Source organism: Sus scrofa, chromosome 13 (assembly GCF_054392235.1).
Source record: "Sus scrofa isolate SSC_HxYL_T2T_F1_AM1 chromosome 13, Sscrofa_HxYL_maternal_Yorkshire_Landrace_v2.0, whole genome shotgun sequence".
Classification (NCBI taxonomy): Eukaryota; Metazoa; Chordata; class Mammalia; order Artiodactyla; family Suidae; genus Sus; species Sus scrofa.
This window is the reverse complement of record NC_139395.1, coordinates 181807393-181826646: the sequence shown is the minus strand read 5'-3', so window position 1 is coordinate 181826646 and position 19254 is coordinate 181807393. Positions and strand designations below refer to the sequence as shown.

General features: G+C 33.9%; 1 protein-coding gene across 3 annotated transcripts in view; it reads right to left on the bottom strand.

Annotated features, from left to right (window-relative positions):
* The window catches only part of LOC146397796 (uncharacterized), a 519577-nt gene that overhangs the window by 63597 nt on the left and 436726 nt on the right, over positions 1 to 19254 (bottom strand). The gene's annotated exons all lie outside the window — the stretch shown is intronic.

Sequence of the window (19254 nt, the reverse complement as noted above, 5' to 3'; positions counted from 1 at the left end):
GGCTGAATTGGGGCTGTAGCCCCTGGCTTACACCACAGCCACAGCAATGCCAGATCTGAGCCGTGACTGTGACCTACACCACAGCTCACAGCAATGCTGAATTCTGAACCTATTGCGCAAGGCCAGAGATTGAACCTATGTCCTCATGGATGCTCGTAAGATTCATTTCCACTGAGCCAAAATGGGAACTCCTGATAAATTAAAATCTTAGCAAAAAATTTTTTTTTCAGAGAGAAAGAGTTAATCTGTGAACTGCAAATTTGAACAAATTTGTTCTCCCAGAAAGCAGAACAAAAGTTTGGGCACTGGGACAGTAAACAAAACACTAGCAATTCCAACACCTACTTAGATATTAAGAATGTGAAAATCAAAAAGGCATGAAACATATTCACAATGCCTTCAGAACAGAAAGTAGAATTATTCTACATGTTTTATCAATCAGTATATAGAAATTCAGTTTTAAGTAATATCCAATTTCAACAAAATAATTTTAGGAAAAATGTGTCTAATAAACTTTTAACGAATTTGACTTTGTAAGAAAAACATTCTGTTTATGCACACTTAGTATGTTCGATGCTGAAACTGAGTAGAAAAGTCACAAGTTACAAATAATATTTATAGCCCATTGATCTTGAAACAGTCTAGAACCACAGATTTAGAAAGAAATTTATCAGACAATATTGATATATAGCAGATTATTCTAGAAATACATTTAACTATAAAATTAAAAAGAATAATTCCAAATTGTATTTCTAGTTAATTATTTTCCCATGACTTTTTTTTTAAATGACCAGTGAAATATAAAATCTGAATCTCTTCTGATATTTTATTGCCATGTTTTATCATGGGGGGAGTCTCTTTGGTGCAGTTTTTTACATAAAATAAAAATATGACATAACATAATTTAGGGGGATAGAAAGTGCTGTGAATTCATACAGTACATGGTCAAATATAGAAAAATTCTAGTTATGCCAACATATAAGATGGGATAGTGGGGAAGATAATAGATATAAGTAAAAAACATGCTTTATTCTGTATTAAGTAGGAGGAAAATACATAGTGATAACTCCATAACTTATTACAAAAGCAGGTTTAAATAGTTGCAATAAAATATGAGAAGAACTGTTAGTATAGAAGTAGAGTCATAACCTTTAAACAGTAAAATAAATGAACTGAACAAAAAATGTTTATCATAATCACAAAGGATAAGAAGGGAAGGGAACTTGAAATACAGTAAATAGAAAACAAAGTACTAGAGAAATTATAGGGTCACACAAACCAATTAATGTTACAATTAAAAAGACAAAGAATTGATAATAGGCTCAAAAATAATTCAGAATACACTATATGCAGGGACAAACTTGCAACAACAACGAAAACATAGATTAAAGAGATATAATTGCATTGGTCAGGATTCCCCATAAAAAAAAGTAGAGTTAACTTGCTTTACGAGACATCAAAACTCAAAGCAATGGGAATTTAAAAGTATAGCTCTGGTGCCAGATGAGACGACTATATCATCATGGGTATGAAATGTACAGCATGGAGAATGTAATCACTCACAGTGTAACATCTTTAGGTGATGGATGGTAACTAGACTTATCATTTTGTAATGTATAGAAATATTAAATCACTATGTTGGGTAACAGGAACTAACATAGTGTTGTGGTTCCTCAAAAAACAACAAACAAACTCTTAGAAAAAGAGATAAGGTCTGTGGTTACTGGAATTGCAGGTGGAAGACAGAAATTTGGATAAAGGTGGTTAAAAAGTACAAATGTCCAGTTACAAGATAAATAAGTACTAGGGAGGTAGCAAAACAACACGATTAATATGATTAGTACTGTTGTATGCTATATATGAAAGCTGTTGAAAGAGTAAATCCAAAGAGTTCTCATTACAAGGGAATTTTTTTTTCTTTTTTTAAATTTTATATCTATATGAGATGATGGTATGTTCACTAAACTTATTTTGGTAATAAGTCATGATTTATATAAGTCAAATAATTATGCTGTATACCTTAAACTTATACAATATGGTATGTCAATTATATCTCAATAAAACTGGAAGGAAAAAAGTCAAATGAAAACATAAATAAGTAAATAAATAAATATTATCTCCAATGAGTCATTTGTGTCATTCTAAAACTAATAAATGGATTTTTTTGCAATGATTATAAATAAATTTCCATAATCCTTCCAAGTAATGTGCAAAGGAGAACATATAGACTGAGTCAGATACTGTTAAAACATAGGAGGCAATCCAGTATTCATTATAAAATAGACCCTATTAACTGTTAGTTCTCCTCTGCATGAAATTTTTTAAAAAGAGAAGAGTATACCAATGTAATATAAACCATGTAGGTGTATTTCAAACAAGTGTTGAAAGGATGGATTAGTAAATGAATCATACCCAGAAAACTGGAAATCCGTTTAAAACATTTATTCCTACCTAATACAGTTGGATAAAGTCTAAATAAGTTACCAAATACGGTGTTTTCAGAAAACATAAAATATGTTCATAACTGTATATTTGTGAAGCCTTCTTAAATAAGACACAAAAGCAAAAACAATAAATTAAAATTTATATATATCTAAATGTAAAATATCTTTATGGAAAAGGACAACATAAATATGGCTCAAAGACTGGGAGAAAGTATTTACTTCACATCAGCTAAGGATTTGTATTTAGAATATGTGAAGAATTGAGAATGAAAATCAATAGAAAAAAATGTAATAGAGGTGACAGCATTTTGTATAGAAAAAAGGATGCAATCAATAAATGAAAGAGGTTCAATCTCACCAGTCATCAGGAAAATGCAAATTAAAGCAACAAAAATAATATGATTTTTACCCATCTGATGGATACTTATGAAAAAAATATATATTGGAGAGATGTCAAAATACACACTATAAGCAATTTAATATAACATGACACTATGGGAGTCATTGTGGAGTAAAAATCTTAATTTTATACAAATTATCAAGTTTGCAAGACTTATCAAGAGAAATGCTTACATCTGCACACAAGGACACTTAAATATTTAAAGAATGTTCATTTATTTCAGTAGCAGAAATCATGACAACCTAAATATCCTTCCATGTAAAGAATAACTAAATAAATTTTTACATGCACATACTATGCAATTTTATACTCTAGTTAAAATGAATAATGCAAATAAATACTGATATGGAAGGAAAGCAAACTGCTAAACATTAGCTAACAATTAGCAAAATAAATTGCTAAATAGTACCTACAGTATATAATCACAGCTGTTTAATCACATTGTAGTTACTGTGTGTAGATATATGTCTGTCTGTGTGTGTGTATAAACAACCAAAAATATGTTATATATATTATGGGCATGTATGTTTAAGTATTTATTCTGAAAAGCCTAAAGTTATACATTAAACTCATAAATATGCTTACTTCTCATTAAGGAAGCAGAATTAAGGTTAATCATCAAAAGAAATTTTAGTCTTATTAATAATATTTTAATGTTTTATAATGAGGATATGCATGTGTTACTTTTATAATTAAAATTTAATTTAAAATACAAAGGTATGACAAAAAAAAAAAAAAAAGAAGTTCCTTTTGTGGCTCAGTGGTTAACAAATCCAAATAGGAACCATGAGGTTGTGGGTTAGATCCCTGGCCTCGCTCAGTGGGTTAAGGATCCAGTATTGCTGTGGTTGTGGTGTAGGCTGGCAGCTACAGCTCTGATTAGACCCCCTAGCCTGGGAACCTCAATATGCCGTGGGTGTGGCCCTAGAAAAGACAAAAAAAACAAAAAGAAAAAAACAAAGATATGAGTGAGGAAGAGGACCTAGTTATTAATTATCAGTTGGCCTGAGGCATGTGTATTTTTCACACTGTCTGTCCCTATATCACAGCATTTTTACAAGGTCTGTATAACAAAATATGCGATAAAACATTGTGAAATGTAAAGCATAATAGAAATTCTAGACTATCCAAGGATTTTTTTTTAACTTCAACCAAAATGGTTTTAACATAATCAGAATATAATGAAATCTTTTGCCAGCAAGAATGTTAATGACCATTATGCTATTGGAAAGTGCCTAGAGCTAAGAAAAAATTATTTTCCTCTCAATCACTTTTCTTTTCAGAGCTGTGTGAATGGGAATCTTCTGATAGAAGAGATCCATGAAGAAACAGTTTGTCAGTACATGGACTGGCAATAGGAATGTATGTATTTGAGGAAAACAAATAACAGGGACACAGATTAGGGTTCCATTAGTAGAAGGAAAAAATGTTTTAAACAGGCATTTTTTTGGAGGAGAACAAAAAGAAACATTGTAAGGGAAAGTAAAAATTTAATGGAAGATATGGTTTGCTGAATTAGTAAAGAAATTGGCTATAGGCATGTTGTTAGGAGCGAGACAAGCTGAAATGCATAAGAATTGCAGGCTTCAAAGCAAGAAAGGATCATATAGAAAATCTGACCAAATGTGCTACAGATAAGAGATTATTTATCTAAAAATAAACATGTTATATCAAAATTACAGTTTACAAAACAAATGTAATATGAAAAACCACAATTTTCATGCTGCATTCCAATAAGATTTCTACTCAATACTTTAGGGAAAATTCTCACTGGTAAATATTTTTCTATTTATTTTGACCACTGATGTTGACTCTTTTCAATTACATACCCAAATACTTTTTTATCCAGTGGGACCTAACATTCCTTCTAGAAAACTTGAAGATATTGGAACAACTGTTCTAGTCAACCTAAATCTAGTATTTTTCCTATGCTCTGTAACTTGGCAAAAGATTCTACTGGCACCCTGGTTGTCTAAGACAGACACAAAGGATATACCAATAATACTTCTTTCGCACTCACCCACTTGCAGTCCATAGTAAAGTCTAATATCTTTCCCCCTAAATATTTTTGTGTTTGCTATATCCCCTTCATTCTCTCACAGTTTAGATTACCATCATTTATGAAATACTGAGAAAAATAGATAAATCACAAGTACATGACTTGATGAATTTTCACATCATATGGAACACATAAGGCATTTGTAGTAGACAAAGAAATTGACTCTTCACAGCATCACAGATACTACCACATCCACTTCATCATTACTTTTCCCTCTCAAGAGCTAAAACTATTATAATTTACAACACTATTCATTTTGCCTGTTTTTGAACTTTACGTAAATGAGACCATACAGTATTTACCTTTTTATGTTTGACTTCTTTGGCTTGGCACTAGACTTTTGAGATGCAAAGGCATACTATTACAGAAATTGTTCTTTAATCTCATTGCTGCGTAGTATTCCTTTACATGGATATATCATATATTATTTACCCTTTCTATTCTTAATCTATATTTCAATTGCTTTCAGTCTGGAGCTATAAAAATAACTATGTGATCATTCTTACACATTGCTTTAATTAATGTATGGTTAAATTCCTAATGGGTATCCATCTAAGAACGGAAGTGCTCTGGGTAATACAGAAATTAGAATATCAAATTACACAAAAAGAGGCAATAGAGGAACATGTTTCAAATGAAAAAAATAAGATAAAACTCAGGAAGTACCAAGTGGGAGCTCCCATCATGGCTCAGTGGAAACAGATCTGACTAGTATCCATGGAGATATGGGTTCAATCCTTGGCCTTGCTCAGTGAGTTGAGGATCCTGTGTTGCTGTGAGCTGTGGTGTAGGTTGCAGATGCAGCTTGGATTTGGCATTGCTTTGGCTGCAGTGTAGGCTGGCAGTTACAGCTCCAATTTGACCCCTAGCCTGGGAACCTCCATATGGCATGAGTGCAGCCCTAAAAAGACAAAAAAAAAAAAAAAAAGAACTAAGTGAAGTGCAAAAAAGCAATTTACCTGATAAAGAGTTCAAGGTAATGATGATAAAGATACTCAAAGAACTCAGGAGAAGAATGGAAGAACACAGTGAGAATTGTAACAAAGGGTTAGAAAATATAAAGAAGAATCAAACAATCTATTGAATCTATTGCAATCAAAAGAATACAACTGAAATTTAAAAATACACTCTAAGAAATCAATAGTAGATTAGATGATACAGTGGAACCAATCAGCAAACTGAAAGACAGTGTAACAGAAATCACTGAAGCTGAACAAAAAATAAATGAAAGGAAGAAAGAAAGAACATTTTTAAAAATGTTGACAGTTTAAGAGACCTCCAAGACAACATCAGGCATGCTAACATTTATATTATAGGGGTCCCAGAAGGAGAAGAGAGAGAGAAAAGGGTAGAGAACTTGTCTAAAGACATAATAGTTAAAAATTTCCCTAACCTGGGAAAGGAAACAGACATCCAGGTCCGGAAAACACAGAGAGTCCCAAACAGAATGAACCCAAAGAGAACTATACAAGACACAATGTAATTAAAATGATAAAAATTAATGATATATAATATTAAAAGCAGCAAGAAACAAGCAAAGGTTATATACAAGGGAATTCCTGTAAGGCTATCAGGTTATTTTTCAGAAGAAACTCTGAAGGCCAAAAGGGATTGTCACAATATTTTTAAATTAATAAAAAGAAAAAAACATACAACCAAGAATATTCTACTCAGCAATACTATCATACAGATTTGGAGGGCAGACTAAGAATTTTACACTCAAGCTGAAAACTAAAAAGAAGCAAAAAACTAAAAGAGTTTGATACCATGAAACCAGCTTTACACTAAGTGTTAAATGGACATCTCTAAGAGGAAAAGAAAACACCATAACTAGAAATATGAAAATTATGAATGAGAAAATCTCATTGGTAAAAGCAAATATACAGTAGAGATAGTAAGTCAACCACTTATAAAGCTAAGAAGAAGATTAAAAGACTGAAGAAGCAAAATCATCCATATCCACAATAAGTAGTTAAAAGTTATACAAAACAAAAAGATGCGAAATATAATTTCAAAAGCAACAAATGTGTGTGTGTGAAAATGCAAGGTTATTATAATGCATTCAAACTTAAAATTCAGCAACTTAAAATAACCATTTATATGTGAACCTGAAATGAAAAAAAATGGAATAGCCAAATTGAGAAAACAGTACTGGAGGTATCAAGTTCCCCGACTTCTTTTTTTTGTTTTTCTTCTTCATTTTAGGGCTGCAACTGTGGCATATGAAAGTTCTCAGGCTAGGGATCAAATCAGAGCTGCAGCTGCCAGCCTACACCACAGCCCCAGCAATGCTGGATCTGAGCCTCTTCTGTGGCCTACACTGTAGCTTGTGGCAATGCTGGATCCTTAATCCACTGAGGGAGGCCAGGGATTGAACTTGCATCCTCACAGACACTATGTTGGGTTCTTAACCTGCTAAACCACAACAGGAAATCCATCTTCCCTGATTTCTAACTACACTACAAAGTTACAGTAATCAAAGTTGTATGGTATTGTCACATAAACAGGCACAGTGGAACAGAATAGAAAGTCCAGAAATGAACACACACTTACATAGACAAATAACTTATTAAAAAGGATGCAATAATATACAATGGGGAAGAATAGCCCCTTCAATAAATGGGGTTGGGAAAACTACACAGCTACAAGCAAAAGAATCAAACTGGACTATTTGTGTACACCATATACAAAGATGAACTCAAAGTGGAATAAAAACTTAAGTGTAGGAGTTCCCGTTATGGTGCAGCAGAAACGAACCTGAGTAGGATCCATGAGGATGTGGGTTCAATTGCTGGCCTTACTCAGTGGGTTGGCAATCTGGTGTTGCCATGAGCTGTGGTGTAGGTCACAGACATGACTTGGATCTGGCATTGCTGTGGCTGTGGTACAGGCCAGTAACTACAGCTCCAATTCAATACCTAGCCTAAGAACCTCCATATGCCGCTGTTGTGGCCCTAAAGAAGCAAAAAAACAAAACAAAACAAAACAAAACAAAACAACAACAACAACAAAAAAAAAACAAACCCACAAAAAAAAAAACAAAAAACCTTCAGTTTAAGAACCAAAACCATAAAACTTTTAAAAGAAAACATAGGCAGTAAGCTCTCTGACGTCAGTCTTGGCAATATTTTTTGGATATGTCTCCTTAGGCAAGGGAAATAAAACCAAAAATAAACAACTGCCACTATATCAAACTAAAAAGCTATGCACAATGAAGGAAACCATCAGCAATATGAATTTAATGGGAGAAGATATTTGCAAATGATATATCTGATAAGGGGTTAAAATCTACAATATATAAGGGACTCATATGACTCAACATCAAAAAAAATAGCCCGATTAAAAATTGGGCAGAGGACCTGAACATACATTTTTTGAGGAAAACATACAGATGGCCAATATGGCCAAGTAAAGCTGCTCAACATCAGTAATTATCAACTTTTTGTGGTGTGCAAATCAAAACCACAGCAAAATATCATCCCACCTCTGTCAGAATGGTTATTATCAAAAAGACAAATAACAAATACTGGTGAAAATACAAAGAGGGTAATTTGTGCACTGTTGGTGGGAGTGTAAATTTGTGAAGCCACATCGAAAATATTATGGATAGTTCTGAAAGAATTAAAATTAGAACTGGAGTTCCCATTGTGGCACAACAGAAATGAATCTGACTAGGAACCATGAGGTTGCAGGTTCGATCCCTGGCCTTGCTCAGTGGGTTAAGAACCTGGTATTGCGGTGAGCTGTGGTGTAGGTTGCAGATGTGGCTCTGATCTGGCATTGCTGTGGCTTTGGCAAAGGCTCTTAGCCTGGGAACCTCCAAAAAAACGACAAAAGGCAAAAAAAAAAAAAAAAAAAAAAAAAAAGGACTATGATAGGATTCAGCAATTTCACTCCTGGATATTTATCCAAAGAAAAACAAAAGCACTAATTTGAAAACATATATTCACCCCTTTGTTCACTGCAGTATTATTTACAATACCCAAGATATGGAAGCAATCTAAGTGTCCATCAATAAGTGAACAGATAAAGAAGATGTGGTAGATCACTTAGCCATAAAAATAAATGATACCTTGTCATTTGAAACAATATGATTGTACCTAGTGGGTATTTTGCTAAGTGAAATAAGTCAGATGGTGAAAGACAAATACTGTATCATTTCACTTATATGTGGAATCTGAAATATAAAACAAATAAACATAACAAAAGAGAAACAGAATCATAGAGAGAACAAACAGGTGGTTGCCAGAGGGGAGGGGTATAGAGGGAGGAGAGAAATAGGTGAGGGAGATTAAGAAGTACAAACTTCTGGGTATAAAACAAATGAGTAACAGGTATGAAATGTATAGTGTGGCGAATATACTCGATGATTATGTCAATCTTTGTATGATGACAGATGGTAACTAGACTTTTTGTGGTGATAATTTTTAAATGTAGAAATATTGAATCACTATGCTGGGTAATGGGAACTAACATAATATTGCAGGTCGATTATACTTCCAAAACAAACAAATGCACAAATAAACTAACTCATAGAAAAAGAGATCAGATTTGTGGTTACTAGAGGCAGGGGCAGGAGGAATAGAATTGGATGAAAGTAGTCAAAAGATACAAACTTTTACTTATAAGTATGAGGAATATGATGTTGTAACATGATAAATTTAAGTAACTGCTGTGTTCTATGTATGAAAGTTGTTAAGAGAGTAAATCCTAAGAGTTCTCATCCCAAGGAAAATATTTTTTTTCTATTTCTTTATTTTTCTATCTATATGAGATGGTAGATGTTCACTAACCTTATTGTGGTAATCATTTCATGGTGTATGTAGATCATGATATTATGATGTACAACTAAAACTTATACAGTGTTGTGTGTCAATTATACCTCAGTAAAAGTGGAAGAAATGGTCAGTATCAGCATTTTGCTACTTACTTCTTTCAGGAATGTAATGTGTATTTTTTTCCAGACTACTTCAAAATCTAATTTGTCTAATTTTCTTTTCCTCTGATTTAAGCAAATTATTTGTGATTTGCCTCTGCATGTATAATTGTAGCCTTATGTTTATACTGTTTGAAGAAGTTCAATGAGTTTTATTCTATGGGTTATCTCTCATTAACTTTTAAAAATAATCTCTAATATTATATTTTGCACTGTTGCTTTTATCCTATTATCTCTTTGCTCTCTCCTCCTGGGACTCTAATTACATGTATGCTATATTACATGACTGTGCTCTCTGTGTATTCTAACAATTAGCTTTGATCATTTCTCTATTTTTTCTGTCTATGCTTGAGTTTGAATGTTGTCTATTGCTCTAGATTTAATTTTATTAATCTTGTCTTTTACTATGTCCACTCTGCTGTTAAATACATTCAATATGGTTTTAATTTCAAATATTATAATTTTTCAAATTTCAGAAATACCATTTTCATTATACAGACTAATTCTGTAGAAATCATTGCTTGTTTTGTCTTATTTTCTTCAATATATGCATAATAGTTGCATTAAAGATCTTACCTAATTTTGGCTTTTTTTTTTTTTTTTTTTTTTTGTCTTTTTAGGGTCAAACCCACAGCACATGGAAGTTCCCAGGCTAGGGGTCTAATCGGAGCTATAGCAATGCGGGATCTGAGCTGAGTCTGCACAGCTCAAGGAAACACCATATCCTTAACTCACTGAGCAAGGCCAGGGATCAAACTTGCATTCTTATGGATACTAGTTGGGTTTGGTAATCACTGGGCCACAACAGGAACTCCCCTAATTTCAATATCAGATTATTTGAGGTTTTTTATTATCATCTGTTTTTCTTCTCTCAAATATCTCCACATTTTCTCTATATTTACATGTCTTTTAATTTTTTAATGTAAGTCACCTACTGTCTAAAAGAATTACAGAGACTATGATTATTATTCCCCTTCTTTCCTATCTATAAAGAATTCTAATTTTCCTCTATTCAGCAAATAAGGTGATCAATGGATCATCTCAATTCAGTCAAGGAATGATTTATGTGGTTGGCATAGGTTGCAATTTAGTTAATCCTTGTTCCACTTATGTGACCCTCCCAGGCCTTTGACTGACTAGTGAATGACTATGCGTAATTTATTGGAAGGTTCTAGGTTTTTGGCTTTGATTTGTTTTAGCCCTATTGATCCTTGACATATCTGCTGCTTTAATATCTGGCAAATGTCTTGACCTGGAAACTGCCCATTTATTTGAAGCAAGCCCCAGCTCTGGTGAGACTTTATCTCCTAAGTGTCTATACATGGCAGAAGATTTTATTCTGCATTTTAGAAGTTAACAAACCATGGCTCTAGCCACCATTACTATCGTCAATTTGAGAGACAAACAAGGCACTCAACAAATGTTTCATCAGGAAAAATACACCCCACCTGGTTCTCCTGCAGCACAGCAGCTCATGTAAGAGGCAGACATTCCTCTGGAGTCCTTGACCCTGTGGAGAGCCCATGCCCCTTCGTTAAGCCCAATTTTCTGCTTTGTGCTCAGAATCAGCAAATAATCCTAAGGCACAGCAATGATTGTCAGATCATTTAAAAGGGGCTCAGCCCACTATGTAATTTTAGCTCCTCTTGTCCTTGTTTGATATCTTAAAAATGTATTTTTTCCTATTTTCTGAATATTAATTCTCCTATTTTCTGGATATTATATCAGAAACATTGATCTGATAAAATACTAACTTTCAAACTTTTCAATAGAGGGATAAATTCTGAGACTTCCTCCTCCTTTGCCTCTCCCTCACTAGTATTATTTATTGTTTGTAATGTACCAAACACAATCTAAATGCTTTACTGTAAATACCTCCCATAAATATTCCTACTTTCCCTATTTATTTTAAAGTAACTCAGGCTCATGGAGGTTTATTCAGCTAGGAAGTAATGGCATTTGGATTTTGTCACTGGCCGTACTGATTCCGAAATGCACATTTTTTACCATAATGATACATAATATTTCTTTCTCTCTCTGTTTCTCTGTCTCTATACACACACACACACACACACACACACACACACACTATTTTATATATACTATATATTCTAAATTATACACATTCAATATCTAATATATTCTATATAATTCAACATCTACATCTGCATATATATTTTTCCCAAGAAATGAGCCACAGACAGGTTTCCCATCTGCAGAATAGGTTTATACTCCAGCTCTTGCACTTAAAAATGTGAGCTTGGGCTTGGTACTTAATTTCTTGAATCTCCATTTTCCTCATCTATAAATAGTAAGAATAATACCTCATTGGGCAGTTCTCTGACAGGAATTAATGACGCGGAACCAATTTTTAAACTTTAAATCACTATAAATATTTTGGTTTTCATTTCCATTAACAGATACATACATTCATATTTTGCCAAGCTTTTGGTTGTTCATACCTTTTTTGTAGTTAACTTCATTACATGACAATTACAGTTAAACCGTCAACTTGTTATTCACTGTGCAAGATAACCAGCTAATCTCATTATTGAACTTGGTACATTAGGTTGAATTATATACCTTAAGTGTCAAGGAAAGGTCCTTAAGCAAGCCATCAGCAGTAATAGGATTTTAACCTTAGGTGGCTTGCCAAAGACATTTTAATTGATTGTACTGTTAAGTTTGCTGAAACTACTAACAGAGGCCATAAGAAAATGAGCTGCCAGTTGTTTAAAAAAAGTAACAGAATGAAGGGGGAGCAAGTTAGAATAGTTTTTAAAACAAAGACAGATATTATGTCAAAAATCATTCAGGCATAAATAATGTCTGTACAATATATTCAAGCTGTATTTGGCCAAAATTCACATAACAGAAAAGAAATGAAGATTTTCTTTTTCCTTTAAACAGCAGCAAATCCTGAGAAACTGGTTTTCATAGTGATGGACACTGAAATACTGCAGCCACCAGACCCAACTTCTACATGATCAATTGAAATTATGTTCCACATAATTATGGTATAATTGCAGTGTGATGTTTATTTGTGAAACAGTGGAATCTTAGCATACACCCATTTAGTTTACACAAATATAAATGCATACTCCATAAAGATCATTGAAACTGAGAAAGAAAGAGAAAGAAGGGAGGGGAAATTGAGGAAAAAAGCTAGAAAGAGTGCCTGGAATGAGAGAAACATCTCTGTGTTTAATTTTGTACCCTCTGGCTTTTAAAATTATTTTTCCAGAACTAAAAAGCTAAAAACAAGCAAGCAAAATTTAACTGTTGGGATTTTCAAGAGTGATTTTGACTATATGAAATTTTATAACCTGTTTTTTTTAAAGGTGTTATTTCACTCTGTTTGGAAATGGATAATTAATTGCTTATTGTGCTATTGAAAAAACTTCCTTCCCTCTTTTTTAAAACTAATTTACCTTATGAGGAAATCATAGCAGGTATTTCTCATAAAATCAATCTCAGAAGTTCAGAAGACTCATCTGAGATCACACAGTGGTTATCTCCATATATGCAAAAGAATAGTCCTTATCCTCTATGTCTGTGTTTTCTTTTTATGACTATATTTCTTGTACACCACACTTGAACATACAAGTAAATATGTGAACAGAGGCCACACACATTTGGGTATGTCACACACACACACACACAGACACACACACACAATTAAAAGAAAGAATCATAGGAAAAGCAGAATTTTTTTAAAAAAAGGAATGAAGTTTCCCCCAAGATATTCTGTAACGCCTTAATTTCAATAAACTGAAATTAGTATTTTCATTTATTTTGTCAGGTGCCATGTTTTACTGTAGACTCTTCAAATTATATTCAATTTTTAATTTAATGAAGAACTAGTGCTAAAAGCTACAGTTTATACTTTCCATTCTCTCAAATCATTTGTCAACTTTTTTCCTAAATTTTTACAGAGTAGTTAATGGACTTTTCCTTAAAAGGTAAAGTACTATAGGAAATGTGTTATAACACTTCATGGATGGCACTTAGGCTCCTTTGTTTGTAGAATCTTCTATTCCAATTTTAGTCTTTGGCATTTGAAGGAAACGTCAGAGAAATCAAATCTATTGTCTCTATAAAATGCAGGTATATCTAATAGCAAGTCTCACATTTTGACAGGTTTTTAATTCACCAGATGTTCACATACACTAAACACACAATCAGACCGAGGAATGCATTACACATCCAGATCCTGATTAGTGTTCGCATTTAGACTTCAGATGGATTATACCACTTACTAGCTTATTGACTAAGAGAAACCAACTTGATTAAAAGGTACCAGTAACAAGAAACATAAGTACTTCAAAGAAAATGCAGTTTAGAATAGAAAGCATTTTAAGAAAATAATTAAGTTATTATAGGATATGGACAATATTACAAGCAAAATATAATTTTTTAAAAATGACTAAAAAATGCACTCTGAAATGAATAACTGAACTTGTTTTCTCAAATAGTGTATTATTTAGTTTTAAACTGAACTCTTTGCACTATGCCTTATTGAGATTTAATTGCTTTTTTATTATCTTACCAATAAGTGATAATAAAAATGAATCATATCATAAAACTTTCATATCTAAACTTGATCTTAGCCAAAAAGTTGAGAAGCAGTTAAAACTTTCATATCTAGCACAGTTTAAAAGATAAACAAGTCTAATGCAAAGTAAGTATATATCAAGTGTCTGTATGAATTTAATGCTCCCTTTGAAACTTGAGACTTCAATTTTTTTTTCAATTTGTACTTATAAACTTGGTAATAATTTTCACCCATGGCCCCTCTAACAAACTTTAAAAACCGTTTCTGGTCTAGGGGTTGTGCAATGCACTAAACACATAAATCTAAGGCATAACAAATGAAGTCCTCATGTCACGGATCTTATCTCAAAGTGAGTAGTTAATTATGGTGTATTCCTGAGCCTTATATGAGACAGTACAAAATTAAGGAAACTAGAGGGAAAAAAATTGTAGCATATTCTTCGTGTGGTCTATTCCGGTCCTCAAACTATTCATAAAGTCAAGACTGAAATGGAAATATCCACTTCACACTAAACACGACTGATTCACCATGAATTTGGTCAATCTATGTTGTTAATAAAGAAAAAAAGAGATTTAATGGGGAATTCTACTTAAAAAGAACCACAGTCCCTTTTAAGCACATAGTCATGGGCATTTACATAACCTCTTCTCTACTGCTATTAAAATACTGAAAACACCGGTCATGCACAATTGATTTTTACTAATGTTATTTAGGTTTTTCTTTCATTCATTTATTTATTTAGTCTTTCAAAAAAATAATGACTGTGGATATAACAGGTACCTAGATAAAGCCCTTACCCATGTAAACATTACTTTGTAATGGTGTGTGACAGGCTGTCTTTTTGAAAATTGACCACTGCATGTTTCTGGCCCTAAGTACTCTTGTAGATCCTTACCACATCTGCATCAGGAGCTGGATTTTTTCTCCCTTGCACTTGAAACTGGGCAGGCCTCTATGACTCATTCAAGAATAAAATTCAGCAGAAGTTATGTGTTGCAAGAGGTCCAAGACAAGGTCACAAGAGGCAAAATAACTTCTCTCTCTCTCCACTTGCTTTGGAACCCTGAGTCTCCATGCAGGATTCCTGGTTATCCTAACACATATCCACGCTGTACGTGGATATGCAGAGAGATGACTGAGGAGCCTTGGTTTGTTCAGCCCCCAGATGCTCAAATCCTCAGGTGTGGAATTTGGAGGAGGTGAGCATGATTTTGAACCTCAGCCTCATATAACCGCATAACTGCATGGGAGGCTCTGATAGAACCAAGTAGCTAACCTCACTCAATCTCTAGATTTAAGAGAAAAGTACATGATTCTTATTGATTTTTAGCTATTGTTTTGGTGTGGTATGTTATGTAACCAATAAGTAGACCATGGGAAAACAGAGAAAATAAATAAATCAATGAATATAGAGTATGTCACAAAGGCAGGGAGACAAGATCAGGAGGACCAGGTAGTGAAAGGAGATGTTTCCTGTTTTACTCAGGGTGCTCAGGAAAGTCTTGGCTGATATGTGGACCCTGGAGCAGAGACCTGAAGAGAGCTGACCTCATGGTTATTTGGGGAGAAACATTCTGTCAGAGAGAAGAGCAGTGCAAAGGCTCTGGGATGAGTGTATGCACGGTACCTTTGTGAACAATAACGTGCAAGGTGACTAACACAAAGGGGTGAGAACAGTAGGAAATTAGGTCTCTCAGTATGAATGGGCCAAAAGGATGTAAAGGTATAATTATTTGCATTCCCTATAAAGAGAAATGGTAAAAACAAAACATGACACTGAAAGTCTTTATAGTACCAAGAATAACTCCAGCTTCAAGCCCTTTGCCAAATTTTCACAATCTACTTTGATTAACGAGCATAGCCTCATTTTGCTTGGCTAAATTCAGCTCATACTCTATTTGCATACCAATGATTTTTAAACCACACAGAAAACAATTTGCCCCTGGTGTGGTTTATAAGCACTGGAAGGCAAATAAATCATAAAGGACAACTTTTTAAAGCACATACTGCAAAACATTCATCTTGTAGATACAGTATTTTACTAGGATGCCCTATATTTTACTGCCTATCCCAGAATAAATGATTAATCCAATTTGTAATTTTGTTTGGGAGATTAATGCTATGTAAAAATAGCCATTGAACAGGAAAGTCTCTTTTATCTGTGGCCCAGACAGTCTCAAAGTGTTTCACTGTTGTCAGAAAGTATGCTTTTGTCTGTTGCTAGTGGAGTAACATAAACTCACATAAGCTGTGCTTAAAGGGATTGTGTTAGTTGACATGAAGCACTGATTGAATCTGGATTTAGATACAGCTGTCACAAGGGCTGCTGGAAAATATGGTGAAGGTTTGGACTTGGGAAATGACAGATTACCTAGATAAACTTAATGTAGCTCTAACTCCTTCCCCCCAACATCACAGACGTAAAAGGGGATCCTACGGACATGTAACTGGTTTATGTTTAGTAGTCATAAAAAGGAAAAAAAAAAAAAAAGGAGAAAGTTAAATTCAAATAAAAGGAAGTTACACTTTGGAAAATTTCTTCTAAGGTAATTAAAATTGACTAAGTGACTGCTATTCAATAGAACTGCACCCCAAGTCCCAGGAAATTTTATGTATAACAAGGTTTATTCGCTAAGGCTTATAGTTCTCATGGTTACTTCTTGATATTTTTCATCAAGGCTACTTTTCTTGATCCCTTTTGCGGTCTTATTGGTGTCATTACAGTGTTGATGCTATAGTTGTTTTGTTTCCTGATGTTTTCAGGCTCTATGTGTTTGTTTACTTTTCAGAAAATAGGAAAGAACTCTATCACTCTGCAAGCCCCTGTGCTTTAGTGGCAGGACCATCATCCCAAATTTGAGGAACAAGGAAGTTTTAAAGGCGGATTGTGCAAAATCAAGAATATTTCTTTTCTTTCTCTCTAGAGACGCAGCTTGGCATAGAAGAAGGATCACAGACTTTGCAGTTAGAGATCTGAACTCTATTCTGCCACTTATGCTATTGGCCTGTTTCAAGTTATTGAACCACTTTAAACCTTTGTTTCCTGAATCTTTGGAGATATCTGATACCACTTTATAAGGTTTAAATGAGAAAACATGTCTTAAATGCTTAGCACAATACCCAGTATACTTTCTTCACTTATTCAACAACTATTTGTTGAACTCTGAGCATGTTTCAGGAACTGTTTTGAGGTCTGAACATTCAGGGTTAAGTATCTGACTTTACAGAGGTTGTATTCTTATAGATGCTTTTTAAACAAATTAATATTTTATAAGCTGTTGCCGTAAGACATAACCCAAGAGGGAGAAGAAGACACTTGGTATCTATTTTGAACTTTGATATTAACCTAATGATGATATTTCCATGGATTTAATATGATAGAAGAGAAAACATATATGTGTATCTGCACAAAATAATTTTTTTCTAATTTTAGAATTTGGTATTTCTGCATCAGAAAATACTGAGTGTGGAGTACATCTCAAGTCTGCATTAAAATATTATTAGAGACTTCTGATTCTGGGAACTTGGACTAGATGTAGTTTTTCCTATTTGCAGCACTAAGTACCACTGGGAACTGTCTGGTCACTTATGATGGAGCATGATAATATGAGAAAAAAAATGTATACATGTATGTGTAACTGGGTCACCACGCTGTACAGTAGAAAAAAATTAATGTATTGGGGAAATAAAAAATAAAATAAAATAAATAAAATTTTCGATATTTTATATATAGCGGTTTCCTTCATTCTCTTTGTGCCTCATGTAATCCCAGAGTTGAAAACAAGAGCCAGCAACCTGGAAATGTCAAAGAAATTGGAGGGAAAAGAAAAAGTAACAAAAGCCTGATCTGTTTACCCAAAGGGCAAGGGAAGGAACAGAATTACGAGATGGAAACGTTGAGATAATAACTACTTTACTTCCAACAAATACCACAGAAAAAAAATGTGGCTGCATTCCCACTCAACCAGTCAAGGCCAAGTGGGCAACTTAGATATCATACCTCATCCTTGGGGTGAGGTACCCCAAGCCATTTCATGGGCTGGTGCCAGAAAATACTGCATTCTGAGAAGGAAACTGAGTACGAATCTATCCTATGGTAATAAGATCCATCTCTAAGTATTAGTAAAGACCATGAGGACAGGGGTGGTGCCTGTATTTCTACTCCTACCTGGTAGTAACCCTCTGCATTCCCACTGAAGTATTTTCAAGAAGTCCTAGTAAAGAGTTAGGACTTTCACCACTGCCCTCTGTGGCATTGGCAGAGGCCAAATGATGAAGAGGAAGGAGGCATTCCTACCCCTTTCCATCCAATGAAATATCACTGATGACTTGTTGGGGAGTGAAAATTCTCATCCCCATCCGTCAGTTAAGAAGCACCACCTCCCCCCTATCCCTCAGGGATCAACCGAGGCCAAGTGGAGAGATTGGTCACCTACCAATAATGAAGCTACCGACTCATTCCTCGCTGGAGCAGTGTCAAAAGAAGCCAGCTAAAACAGAAGGTTTAAATAAGATCCAGAGTCTCATAACATAATATACAAAATGTCCATGTTTTAATATAAAATCACTCAGCATACCAAGAACCAGGAAGATATACTGACACAAAAAACACAATCAAAAAGTGTCAACACCAAAATGACAGAGATGTTAGAATTCTGACGAATATTTCAAAGCATCCATCACAGAATGCTTCAATAAGTAATTATAAACACATTGGAATAAGTGAAAAAATAGAGTCTCAACAAAGAAATAGAAGATAGAAAAACTGGACAGAATACAGAAAAACTAACTCTGTCAAGCAACAGGATTTAACTGACGTTTATTGAACCCTCCGCCCAAGGATAGCAGAATGCAATCCTT